The following is a 13,883-nucleotide window of genomic DNA, read 5'->3' as shown; positions in this document are numbered from 1 at the left end:
CTTTTTCAGCCAATGATCCAATTCCCTCTTGAATGCCTCAATGGAACTTGCCTCCACCACACTCTCAGGCAGCGCATTCCAGGCCCGAACCACTCGCTGCGTGAAAAAGTTTCTCCTCACCTCCCCTTTGCTTCTTTTGTCAATTATTTTAAATCTGCGCCGTTCGGTTCTTGATCTTCCCACCAATGGGAACAGTTTCTCTCTATCTGCTCTGTCCAGACCCCAGCGTGATTTTGAATATCTCTCAGATCTCTCCTCCACCTTCTCTTCTCCAAGGAAAACCGTCACAATTTCTCCAATCTAAGTAACTGAGGTTCTTCATCCCTGGAACCATTCTCGGGAATCTATCCTGTTCTCTTCAATGCCTTCACAAACTTCCTAAAGCGCAGTGCCAAAATTGGACACAATAGTCTAGCTGAGGCTGAACTCGTCTCTTATACAAGTTCAGCAAAACCTTGCTTTTGTATTCTATGTCCCTGTTAATAAAACCAGGATGTTGTAATGTTTAACCACCACACTCTACACCTGCCCTGCCACCTTGACTGACTTGTGCACACCCAGGTCCCTCTGCTCCTACACCTTGTTTAGATTTGTACTCTTCCAACCAAAATGAACCACTTCCTATTTCTCCGCATTAAACTTCATCTGCCATCTGTCTGCCCATTCACCAACCTGTCTAGGTCATTGATATACATGAGGAAGAGCAAACATCCCCAACACTCACCCTAAGAAACTCCCAACCTTCCTCCAGCCCAAAGAACATCCCTTACTCTGCTTCCTGTCATTCAGCCCATTTTGTATCCACTTCGCTACTGTCCCTTTTATTCCTTGAGCTCGAGCATCCACAAGATTATGAAGGGCACGGACAGTGTGGATAGTCAGAAGCTTTTTCCCAGGGCGGAAGAGTCAATTACTGGGGGCACAGGTTTAAGGTGCGAGGGGAAAGGTTTAAAGGATATTATTCTTCTTTACACAGAGTAGTGGGTGCCTGGAACTCGTTGCCAGAGGAGGTAGCGAAAGCAGATACGATGTGACCTGTAAGGGGCGTCTTGCCAAATACATGAATGAGATGGGAATAGAGGGATATGGTCCCCGGAAGGGTAGGGGGTTTTAGTTAAGTCAGGCAGCATGGCCAGTGCAGGCTTAGAGGGCCGAAGGGCCTGATCCTGTACTGTAATTTTCTTTGTTCTTTCTCACAAGTCTGTCAGTGGCACTGTATCAAATACCTTTTGAAACTTCATGTACATTAACAGCACTGCCCTCATCAACCCTCTCTATGACCTCTTCAAAAATACTGCAGAAAGTTAAACACTATTTTCCTTGAATGAATTAATGCTCGCTTTCCTTAATTAACTGCAGTTGACCACGTTACTACTAATTCTGTCCCCGAGTATTATTTATAGAATTATCCCCAGCTCCCAAGTTAAATGGACTGGCCTGTGATTGCTGGGCTTATCCTTACATGCTTGTTTGAACAGGGGTGTGACATTTGCAATTCTCCTGTTTTCTGGCACCACCTCTGAGTCGAAAGAAGACAGAAAGTTATGGCCAGAATCTCCTCAATTTCTATCCTCACTTCCCTCAATGTCACTCGAAGCATCGCATCCAGTCCTGGTGCTTTATTAACCCAGTACAGCCAGCCTAGCCAATACCACTGCCTTATCCATTTTAAATCCTTCCAGTGCACCAATCACTTCCACTTTCACTGGGGCCTCGACTGCAGCAACTTCCTTGGTAAAGACTAATACAAAGCATTCAGTTCACACTTCACCCAGGTCCACCTTCATGTAAAAATCCTCTTTCTGGTCCCTAATCACCCCCATCACTCCCTTTAAAACCCTTTTATTATTTATAGCAATAATTACAGCTTATAGAAGATTTCTATGGAATTTCATTGTGTTAGCTGCCAATTTCTCGTCATACTCCCTCTTTTCTTATTTGCTTTCCTATCCATATCCAGCTGGTTTTCCATTTTATAATCCACCTGATGTCTGTCACACATTTTCCTTCCTTTGGCATTCAGGGAGCTCTGGATTTGACAAAGAAAAAGCTCCAAAAGCTTGTGACGTTTGCTATCAAATAAATCTGTTGGACTTGAAGCTGGTATTGTGGGACTTCTTACAAGAAACATTGTCCCAGTCTATATTCAGATAATTACAGTCCCCCATTATAACTACTCTTATAATTCTTGCATCTCTTTAATTTCCTTGAAAATTTGTTCCACTATAGGTGACCTTTTGACTGCACAAAGCAATGTAAATGTCTTTTTTTTTTGCTCCTTAGTTTTGACCATATAGATTCTGCCTTTAACTCCTTGGGGACATCCTCTCTCTTAGGCACCGCAGTGCTGTCCTTGATCAATACCTTCACCCTTCCCCTTTCCCTTCCTTTCCAAAACAGGGAGAAATTATTTCCCCGGCAAGTTGATTGACAACCAGAGGCCATGGATTTAAAATCATTGGTAAAAGAGGGAAAACGAGGAGATTTTTCTTAATGCATTCTCGGTCTCAACTTTTCCGAAATGGTAGTGAAATCAGATTCTATACATAGCAGCTTCAAGTGGACTGTTGTGAAGGGTTAGGGTGCAGGACTAAATTGAACAGCTTTTTCCAAGGCGTCAACACATGTTCACCAGGCCAAGCGACCTACTCTCTGCTGTAAGATTCAACTATTTTAAGTAACTACACTACTCGCATAGGAGAATACGCACAGTCAGTGCAGGCACAAACACTGTGCGAATCCCCCCGGAGGTAGCTAATACAAGTAGCTCCTGCAAGGCTGTGCGCGTGACACACTTATTTGTCTTGCCTGACTTACCTACGGCTGCCAATCCTGGTTTAAAGGCATTCCTAAAAGACATATCACCATGAAGCATCCTGTCAAACAGCGTCTCACCACCATGGTCAATGTTTAATGACTAATGAAGGCTCAAAGGGAACTATACAAAAAAAACATAAAATGCTTTTTTTTTTCCACTGCCCTCTGATTATTCTCATGTTTGACGCAAAGCAGTGCCTGGAGGCACCAGGGCATTCCTCGAGGTTGGCAACATTGCCCGAGGCAGAAACCTGAGCTACTGATATCTATATGAGATAATTATTAATAATTCAGGTAAGGAGCCTCTTTGTTCAGAGAGTGGGAAGAATGTGGAACTTGCTCCCACAGGGAACAATTTGGTTTATTATTGACACATGCATTGGTGTATAGTGAAAAGTATTGTTTCTTGCACACTGTACAGACAAAACATACCATTCATAGAGAAGGAAAGGAGAGGGTGCAGAATGTAGTATTATAGTCATAACTAGAGAAATATCAACTTAATGCGAGGCAAGTCCACTCAAAAGTCTAATGGCAGCAGGGAAGAAGCTATTCTTGAGTCGGTGGGTCTGTGACCCCAGACTTTTGTATCTTTTTCCCCGATGGAAGAAGGTGGAAGAGAGAATGTCCAGGGTGCTTGGGGTCCTTAATTATGCCGGCTGCTTTGCCGAGGCAGCAGGAAGTATAGACAGATTCAAAGAATGGGAGGTTGCTTTGCGTGATGGATTGGGCTACATTCACGACCTTTTGTAGTTCCTTGCAGTCTTGGGCAGAGCAGGAGCCCATACCAATCTGCAATACAACCAGAAAGAATGCTTTCTATGATGCATCTGTAAAAGTTGCAGAGTCATAGTGGACATACCAAATTTCCTTAGTCCTCTTGAGAAAATGTTGGAACTTGCTCCCACAGGGAGCGGGCGAGGTGAATGATTAGATCTAAGGGAAAGCTAGATAAACACTCAAGAAATGAAGAGAGGGTTTTACTGATAGTGTTAGATGAAGGGGCTTCTGTGGAGCATTGACACCAACATGGAGCAGTTGGGCCAAATGGCCTGTGTGCTGTAAGTATTGGGTCATGGGTTTGGGATGCAACAATATAAAAGAGGCAGGCCCCACAAGCCAAAAACAAATCACCCCGGTCCTATATACTCCGAGATGAAACTTCATCACATATATGGCACAAGGGGTCAGTCATTGTCCACATCTCAGGTTCAGTCCCTTTGCAGGGTTTAAGTCCAAAGTCTAAGCTGACACTCCAGCGCTGTAGTGAAGGAGAGCTGCACTGTCAGAGGTACCAGCATTCAGGTGAGACAGTAGCCCCAGACCCTCTGATTTCTCAGCTGGTCACAAAAGATTAGCAATGTGAATAAGAGCAAAGAAGGTCACTTGGTGTCCTGTCCAATGTTTATCCCTCAAAAACATGGTTAAAAGAAATGAACTAGTTACTGTCACATGACTAAGAGCTGGCTGTGCAATGAGTGATGCCCATGTTTCCGACACTATAACAGTGACTACTCATCAAAACAACTTTATTAGCTTAGAAGTGCTTTAGGATACTCTGTGATCATGCGAGCTCTTATATACATTCAAGCATCCTCTAAAGTACAACTCAATAGGCAATATATTAAGTTGAGAGATGGCACAGTGGTTAGCACTTCTGCCTCTCAGCACCAGGGACCCAGGTTCGATTCTGGCCTCAAGTGGTTGACTGCGTGGAGTTTGCATGTTCTCCCCATATCTGCATGGGTTTCCTCCAGGTGCTCCAGTTTCCTCCCACAGTCCAAAGACATGTGAGTTAGATGGATTGAACATAAGAACATAAGAAATAGGAGCAGGAGTAGGTCATCTAGCCCTTCGAGCCTGCCACGCCATTCAATAAGATCATGGCTGATCTGTCGTGTCTCAGTTCCACATTCCCGCCCTCTCCCCATAGCCCTTAATCCCCTCTCTTATCAAAAACCCATCAACCCGCTTCTTAAAAATATTTAGCGAGGCAGCCTCCACCACTCCAACGGGTAGAGAATTCCAGAGATTCACCACCCTTTGAGTGAAGAAGTTCCTCCTCAACTCCGTTCTAAACCGCCCCCCCCTTTATCTTAAGGCTGTGCCCTCTAGTCCTACTGTGCTTTCTGAGCGGGAAGAGTCTCTCCACCTCTATCCTATCCATCCCATTCATCATCTTATATGTCTCAATGAGATCTCCCCTCATTCTTCTAAACTCTAACGAGTACAAGCCTAGTTTATTCAGCCTCTCCTCATAGCTCAACCCCCTCAACTCCGGTACCAGCCTAGTAAACCTCCTCTGCACTCCCTCCAAGGCCAAAATATCCTTGCGCAAGTGCGGCAACTGAAACTGCACACAGTACTCCAGCTGTGGCCTCACCAATGCCCTATACAGCTGCAGCAAGACCTCCCTACTTTTATATTCAATCCCCCTCGCTATGAAGGCCAGCATCCCATTCGCCTTCCTGACCACCTGCTGCACCTGCAAGCTGGGTTTTTGCGACTCATGCACAAGGACCCCAAGGTCCATCTGCACCGCCGCCTGCTGCAGTTTTTCGCCATGTAAGTAATAGTCCTTCCTACCATTATTCCTACCAAAGTGGACAACCTCACATTTGCCAACATTAAATTCCATTTGCCATTTCCTGGCCCATTCGCCCAGCCTATCTAGATCCTTCTGCAGACTCTCCACACCCTCCACACAATTTGCCGTTCCCCCAATCTTGGTGTCATCAGCAAATTTCGACACCATACACTCGGTTCCCTCCTCCAGATCATCTATATAAATGGTAAATAGCTGAGGCCCCAGCACCAACCCCTGGGGCACTCCACTAGTCACTGGCCATGCTAAATTGTCCCTTTGTGCCAGGGGATTAGCAGGGTAAATAATTGGGTTTACAGACTTAGGGTCTGGGTTGGATTGTTGATGGTGCAGTTCGATGGACCGAATGGCCTCCTTCTGCACTGTAGGGATTTGATGAGATTAACTTGCATTCGTAAAGGCACTATTCAAATGCAAAATGCCCCAGTGGCATCACAGGATTGACCAAATACAATTTCACACCAAAGCCACAGAAAATAATATTATGACAGATAACTATAACCTTGGTCAAAGGGAGGGGCTGCTAGGAACAACTTCAAGCTCATGAAAGGATAATGGGGAGATTCCAAGTAACCCCAGCAAGTAATCAGGAAAGCTAATCGAATGTTATAATTTATTGCAATGGGAATTGAATGTAAAAAGTAGGATGTTATGCTTCAGTTGTACAGGACATTAGTGAGACCACATCTGGAGTATTGTGTACAGGACAGCATGGACCAATTTGGGCCAAAGGGCCAGTCTCTGTGCCATAGATTCTATGATTCTACAGTAGATTCCATGATTCTATTGGTCATCTTATTTAAGGAAAGATGTAAATGCATTAGACGCAACTCAGGGAAGGTTTACTGGATCTAAAGGAGATGTACGAGGCAAGTTTTTTTTTTAAACACAGAGGGTGGTGGGTCCCTGGGGAGATAGTGGAGCAGGTACGATAGTGACTTTTAAAGGGCATCTGGACAAATACACCAATAGGATGGCTTGGGAGGTCGCAGTCAGATCAGCCACGATCTTATTGATGGCCAAGCAAGCTTGAAGGGCTGAGTGGCCAACTCCTGCTCCTAATTCCTCTGTTCCAGGGTTCAGAACCCAGGCGGCCGAAGGCACAACCGCTGATACAACACAGCAATTCCAATGTTTAAAGAATAACTGGATAAATGCAGGCATCCCCAACTTGTCCCTTGTGAAGTCCCTCTTCCTTTTCCAGGCAATGGGTTACATTAGAGATCCTCCTGTGCCCATTGTACAAAACTTCTTGCCTAAGATTGCTGAGAAATTTAGACCAAGCACCCAAAATCCCATATATGGTATGAAATCAAACATAAAAAAGAGAAGGAAAGGTGATTGGGGAACAGGAACCTTGGGTTTTTAAGAGACTGGTGGAGACTGCGGGTGGCAGAAGGGTTTAGAGGCTGGTAAATGTAATTAAACATCACAGGAACAAACTTGAACTCCAAACCACATACTTATTACCCAAACCCTCGTGTCTGTGTCAGCTGTGGCTGAGTTGGCAGAACCCTTGCCTTCAAGTTGTAGGTTCAGGACATCAATCCTTTGGCTGACGCTGCCAATGTAGGAATGAGCGAGTGCTGCACCTTCCCACGTGCTGTTTTTCAGCTGGGACATCAAAGCAAGACCCTGCCTACCTTAAGAAGCAAAAAAAAATCCCATGCCAGTGTTTCAAAGAACAAAGGAGTTTGCCCCAAATTTCACCCCTCAAATGAACATGACTAGATGATCTGATCATTCCCACTCTGCAGTTTTTGGGATCTTGCCATGCACCATTTGGCTTCCACCATTATCTACATTACAACAGCGACTGTGCATCAAAAGTTCCTCATTAGCTGCAAATCACCTTGGAATGCCTGGTGGCTGTGAAAGGCACAGTGCAAATGCATTCTTTTTTAATTCGAGGAAGGGTTTCCAGAGCATCTTTAAGAAAGCGAGGTAGTCAGGTTTAGGGAGGCAGGTCAGGTGCTTGGGGCCTCGGCATCTGAAGACTCAGCCACTAAATGGTGTAATGATTAAAACTGAGGTCACGCAAGAGGCCAGAGTTGAAGATAAGCAGAGATATCGGCTCATTGCCATGTTGCACAAGATTTGGCAGGAGGTGATTAAGAAATGACACATTTGGTCTCATTGACCTGCATTCATCCTGCCTTGGATGAAACCAGTTTTCAACATATGGCAAGTAACATAGGATCATACACAAGAACCAGGAGCAGAAGTAGACAAGTTCAGCCCTTCAGCCCTGTGTCTGTTTGGGTTTCCTCCAGGTGCTCCGGTTTCCACACAGTCTCAAGATGTGCGTGTTAGGGAGATTGACCATGCTAAATTGTCCTTTAGTGTGAGGGGGACTAGCCAGGGTAAGTGAATGGGGTTGTGGGGAAAGGCCCTGGGTAGGATTGTGGTCGGTGCAAACTCGATGGGACAAATTGCCTCCTTCTGCATTGTAGGGATTCGATGACTCTATTCATTCAAATCACAGCCGACCTCTCCCTGGACTCAAATCTCCCCACCTGATCCCCATATCCCTTTTTTGTAAAACAATTAGATATGTATCTCTCTCTTGATATCATTCAACGCTTCAGACTCCACCATGCTGTGGGGCAGTGAGTTCCACAAATTAAGAGATGTCTTCAATGCCACAAGGCTCACTGTCTTGGCAATTTGCTGTTGCATTAACAACTGTTTTACTTCAGGCACAAGTCACTCATTGCAATCGTAGATCTCACTTTAAAACACCAAGTTCATATCACGCAAACTTCATTTTCCCTAAAGTCAACTCAACACAGGAGCTGAAAACTTAGGCTGAAGTGGCAAGTAACATTCACACCACGTAGGTGCTGGGCAATGACCATCGCCAACAAGAGAATCTAACTATCGTCCTTTAACATCCAATAGCATTACCATCACTGAACCCCCCACTATCAACATCCTGGGGGTTACCATTGACCAGGAACCAAATACTGTGGCTCCAAGAGCAGGTCAAAGGCTAGTTTTGCGCTGAGTAGCACCATAATCTCTACTACCTACAAGAACAGCAGATACCTGGGAACACCATCACCTGCAAGTTCCCCTCCAAGATATTCACCATCCTGGCTTGGAAATATATCACCATTCGTTCATCGGGTCAAAATCCGGGAATTCCCTCCCAAACAGCACTGTGGGTGTACCTACGCCACATGGATGGCAGTGGCTTAAGACAGCTCACCCACCAGCTTCTGAAGAGCATTTAGGGATGGGTAATAAATGTTGCTTAAGCCAATGTCCACATCCCATAAATGAATAAAAAGGAAATTTCTCCAGGATGTGAAATTATTTTTAAGGATTCTGTTCATGGGATGTGGACATCACTAGCAATGCCAGCCGTCACTGCCTGTCCCTAATTGCCCCGGAGGCAGTTAAGAGTTAACCATACCCCTATAATCTGAAGTCACAAGTAAATCAGACTAGGGAAGGACAACAGATAGATGTTTTTTTTTTTAGGACAATGATAGTTGCATGGCCGAGCCTTTACAATCCCAGATTTTTTATTCATTTGAATTTAAATTCCACCAGCTGCTGCAGTGGGATTTGAACCTGTGCCCCACAGAGCATCAGCCTGGGGACTCTGCATTACTAGTCCAGTGATAATACCACTCAGCAACAGTCTCTCCAAATGAACAGTCCACATGGCGACTCTTGTAGAACACTGAGATTTCTGCTGAACAGAGGGGTGAACTGGCCCAGCTGAACATAAATGCAAAACTCTCCTGCCCAGGGCCCAGCCCAAATCAAGTTCCATTCACCCATCACCCCTTGACAAACACTCACAGGTCATTCAGCCCAACTAGTCCACACTGGCAGTTATACTGCAGCCTCCTCCTATCTAATCCACCATCACAATTCTGCATTTCCTTCTCTCTCTTATCTGCTTATCTTGTTCCCTCTGAAATCTATCAATACCATTCTCTTCAAACACTCGAACTTTCATCACTCTTTGGGTTAAAGAAGTTTCTTCTGAATTCCCTATTGGATTCCTTGGTGACTATCTGACATTGATACTCTCGGGATGTGCTCTCAACGTTGGGATCTCCCAGCACCTCAATGCTGAAATTCACATTCTCACATTCCAACCCCCCGCAACCCTCTAAGATGTCTGCTCTCCTCCAATTCTGGCTTCATGGACATCCTAACCCACTGGGATTCCTAATCAGGAAGGGAATCGCTGTTTATGGGGATAAAGCAGGAAAGTGGAGTTGACAATTATCACATCAGATCAATCATGACCTCACTGAATAGCAAATCAGACTCAATGGACCAAATGGTCCCAGCTCTTATTATTGCCTGATTTCTACTGCTGCAAACTATGTTTTCCATTCTCTCAGGCCTAAGCTTCGGAATTCCCTCCCTCAGCCTCTCCTTAATTCTTTCCTCTAGAGTCTAACTCTTTGGCAAAACTACCGGTCACCTGCTCCCACTTTCTCCTTCTGCTCCTCCCTGGAGCACCTTGGGATGTTTTGCTAAGTTACAGATGCAATATCAATACTAGTGAGCCATGGCAAAGTGATATTGAGTCAATGGGAGGTGGCACAGTGGTTAGCATTGCTGCCTCACAGCATTAGGGACTCGGGCTCAATTCCAGCCTCGAGTCCCTGTCTGTGTGGAGTTTGCACATTCTCCCCATGTCTGCGTGAGTTTCCATCGGGTGCTCCAGTTTCTTCCACAGTCCAAAGATGTGCAGGTTTGATGGATTGGCCATGCAAAATTGTCCCCTTAGTATCCAAGGATGTGTAGGTTAGGTTGATTAGCCATGGTTCATGCATGGGGGATAGGGCAGGGATGGTCCTGGGTAAGATGCTCTTCAGAGTCAGTGCAGACTCAATGGGCCAAATGGCCTCCTTCTGCATTGACTGGATTCTGAAAGAGGAGCTGGGAGCCAGGCAACTGGTGGGAAGAGGCGTATAATTGGGCAGGAAAAGCAGGGGTAAGTAACAAAGCCAACTGCCTCCAGCCCTGGCACTCGACAGGGCGAGGTAGCAGAGAGCAGCAGTGACCCAGGAAACCAGTCTCATACCCCAGCAAGAGTCAGGAATTGAGGGGCAAGAGGGGGAAGGGTGTTGGAGAGAAAGTGGTTACCATGGACAAGGGCAGTGGGTGACGGATGACAGATGTGTGGCTGGGGAGGGGAGGAGATTGAGGGAAAGTGGAACTCAGTAAAAAAGGTAAAAGCGTTGAGAGAATTCCCTAATTCCAAGAGAAAGCAGCGAACTGAAGGCTGAAGGGCCAGAAGAGAATGGTCAGCAAATATCACTGACCACAACACTAAACTACAGTGGACAACACTGCAATGTGAAACCAGGCGATCTGTACTCTAACTCCCAGACAGACTGAAGTCTTCTACAGGAAGGAGAAACCTTGACCCAATCCAGCCTCTTGCTTGGACACTTTTACAGGATGTTTTTCCTCCTCCCCCTCCAACACCAGTCCCAGTTGATCCCCTCTCTCTCTCTCACAGACACTAACACACGGATTAGCCCAGTAGGTCAGTGTGCAAAGCAGCAGGAAATCAGGTCAGGTTGCAAAGCCGGAACATCCAAATACCCAAAACACTTACTATGTAGGAAATAAAACACACTGTGTCAAAATAAAATGCCCCACACAGAAAAATTACATGCAGGCATTAAATATCGAGATACAAATAAAGACATTCATTGCCTACAACACCCACATGTTCAGAGGCTGAGCACCGAGTAAAACCTGACAAAAGCATTTCCCCCACAATCAGCAAAAAAAAGGGTTCAGAGCAGACATCGAAATAATCCTCAAATTGTCATAGTAATGACAAGGCTGAGTAACAACCAGACTTACACAGTGCACCACTGACAAAGTCATCTTCACCTTCTTCATGTCATACAACAATCATTAAAGAATAAACTTACCTCGGGTTTTATTCTTATCCACAGAGAGGTGGGGGGATTTTGTTTCTCTCGCAGATCCGAACGCCTTTTTCCTCCTTTGGGAAACTCGGTGGGTCGTTTCGGGGGTGTGAAGGGAGACTTATTTCACAACTGATTGGAAAGGAGGGAGGGAGAGGGAGACTGTAGCCAGTCTTGTTCTTCACATTTACTCGGCCAGGTTGAAAAATCGCTGCAACAGGACCCAGCTGATGAGACACCAGTGTCCTTTATCAGTAAGGTTACAGAGTAAGTCTGTGTCTATTTGTATCTATCCGTGTGTGCTGCAGCCTTTCCGGGACTATCCAGAGTGTTATTATTTGTAATTAAAAGAAGCTTAAAACAAACTAACACACACACACACACAGCCTCTGTGCCAAAGAGAAAAAGGAATAAACCAATTCCCACTTGGTTTAGTTGTAAATCTCCAGGTTATTGCGAGGTCAGTTTCACTCTCTTGTCAGTTTCGCTCTCCCCTCTCTGTCAATTCCACTCTATTTCTGGCTGCTGGCTTTGTTTAACTGCTTGTAATTGTAAACCGATGTCTCGAGGTTGCGAGCGCTGTGTTCTTCACTTCCTCCCTCTTCTCTCTTTCCAAAGCGATTTACGAGGCGAGGACTCAGGAGGGAGGTGGAACCCATTCATTCCCCGCCTCTCACACACGCCCCTGAAAGCTTTCCCACATTTTTAAAGGAGAAACGCACTGCTTGCACACGGGAACAACACTGCGAACCGCATCTGGACAGCGCCGCTAAGTCAACACAAATGGAGCTTGACTCCATCCAGGAGAAAGAGCCTGCTTTATTCATTCATAAGCATCCACTGCGGGCACAATGGTTAACACTGCTGCCTCACAGCGCCAGGGACCTGGGTTCGATTCCTGGCTTGTGTCACTATCTGCGCAGAGTCTGCACATTCTCCCCGTATCTGCATGGGTTTCCTCTGGGTGCTCCAGTTTCCTCCCGCAGTCTAAAGGACTTGCCGGCTAGATGCAGTGGCCATGCTAAATTCTCCCTCAGTGTACCCAAACAGGTGCCAGAGTGTGCCAACTAGGGGATTTTCACAGTAACTTCATTGCAGTGTTAATGTAAGCCTACCTGTGACGATAATAAATACATTTTAAACTCCCTCCACCATCGACGCTCAGTAGCAGCAGTGCCATCTACAAGACGCACTGCAGCAATTCACCAAAGATCCTTAGACAGCACCTTCCAAACCCAGGACCACTTCCATCTAGAAGGACAAGGGCAGCAGATACATGGAAATTCCACCACCTGCAAATTCCACTCCAAGCCACTCACCATCCTGATTTGGATGGTTGGACTTGGAGCGCTGTTCCTTCACAGTCGCTGGGTCAAAATCCTGGAATTCCCTCCCTGACAGCACTGTGGGTCAACCCACAGCACGTGGACTGCAGCGATTCAGGAAGGCAGCTCACCACCACCTTCTCAAGGGCAACTAGGGATGGGCAATAAACGCTGGCCCAGCCAGCGACACCCATGTCCCACGAATGAATGGGACAAAATTCACATTCCTAATATAAAAACAGAGAACGCTGGATAAACTTAGCAGGTCTGGCAGCACCTGTGGAGAGAGAGAAACAGAATTAACGCTTGGAGTCTGGATGATTAGAAATAGGGAGAGGTTGAAATGTAATGCATTTTATGGTTGGAGAGGGGTGTAGAGGAGGTGCGGCTGGATGGAAGGTCAGGGAGAGGTCGGAGCTAAGGAGAGATTGACAAGGATGTCATGGACACAAAATGAAGGGAGTGTTAATAGTGCCATTAAGGAATGAAAATTGCTAATAGCGGCAAAAGAGGAAGATTTCAGAATGTGTTCATGGGAAAGCAACTGTCCGTGCTTTGTGAAGGCAAAACTGAAGAACAAGTGACTGATGGCCCAGCGGGGATGGGGGGAGTTGTTTGTACTGGGACAAACCAAAGAAACAAAATAAAGGGGGGGGGGAGATCAAGATTAAGGGAAAAGCTCACAGTTGTTAAACTCAGTGTTGAAGGCTGTAAGGTGCCTAATCAGAGGATGAGTTCTTCCAGTTTGCCCTGGGCTTCACTGGAACATTGCACCAGGCCAAGGACAGACATGTGGGCATGAGAGCAAGGTGCTGAGTTAAAATGGCAAGCAACAGGAAGGTCGTAATCACATTGGAGAACCGAGCGAAGGTGTTCCGCAAAGCGGTCACCCACTCGCTCACTGCTGCTTCTTCACATTATAAGCCACGTAAGGAGATACTTGGGAAGATGACCAAAAGCTTGGTCAAAGACGTAGGTTTTAAGGATACTTAAAGGAGGCAAGTGAGATGGAGTGGCGAAGAGGTTTAGGGAGAGAATTCCACAGCTTGGGAGCCAGGCAGCTGAAGTCGTGGCTGCCATTTATGGAGCAACTAAAATCAGGGGTTCAGAGGAGATCAGAGTGGGAACAGTGGAGAGAATTGTGGGGCTGGAAGAGATTACAGAGAGAGGGAGGGGTGAGGCCATGGAGGAATTTGAAAATAATTTTAAATGTGCACC

The 13,883-nt window shown here is 45.9% G+C and overlaps 1 protein-coding gene across 2 annotated transcripts in view; it reads right to left on the bottom strand.

Annotated features, from left to right (window-relative positions):
- The window catches only part of gdpd5b (glycerophosphodiester phosphodiesterase domain containing 5b), a 238,203-nt gene extending 226,251 nt beyond the window's left edge, over positions 1 to 11,952 (bottom strand). For both annotated transcript variants that reach the window (XM_080197703.1, XM_080197704.1), the window contains exon 1: positions 11,344 to 11,952. The gene's annotated coding sequence lies outside the window, so the exon portion shown is untranslated. The remainder of the gene's footprint in view (positions 1 to 11,343) is intronic.
- Positions 11,953 to 13,883: the final 1,931 nt, after the last annotated feature.

Source organism: Carcharhinus amblyrhynchos, chromosome 10, assembly GCF_965287045.1.
Source record: "Carcharhinus amblyrhynchos chromosome 10, sCarAmb.v2.hapA, whole genome shotgun sequence".
NCBI classification, from domain to species: domain Eukaryota; kingdom Metazoa; phylum Chordata; class Chondrichthyes; order Carcharhiniformes; family Carcharhinidae; genus Carcharhinus; species Carcharhinus amblyrhynchos.
This window is presented reverse-complemented; position numbering and strand designations above follow the sequence as displayed.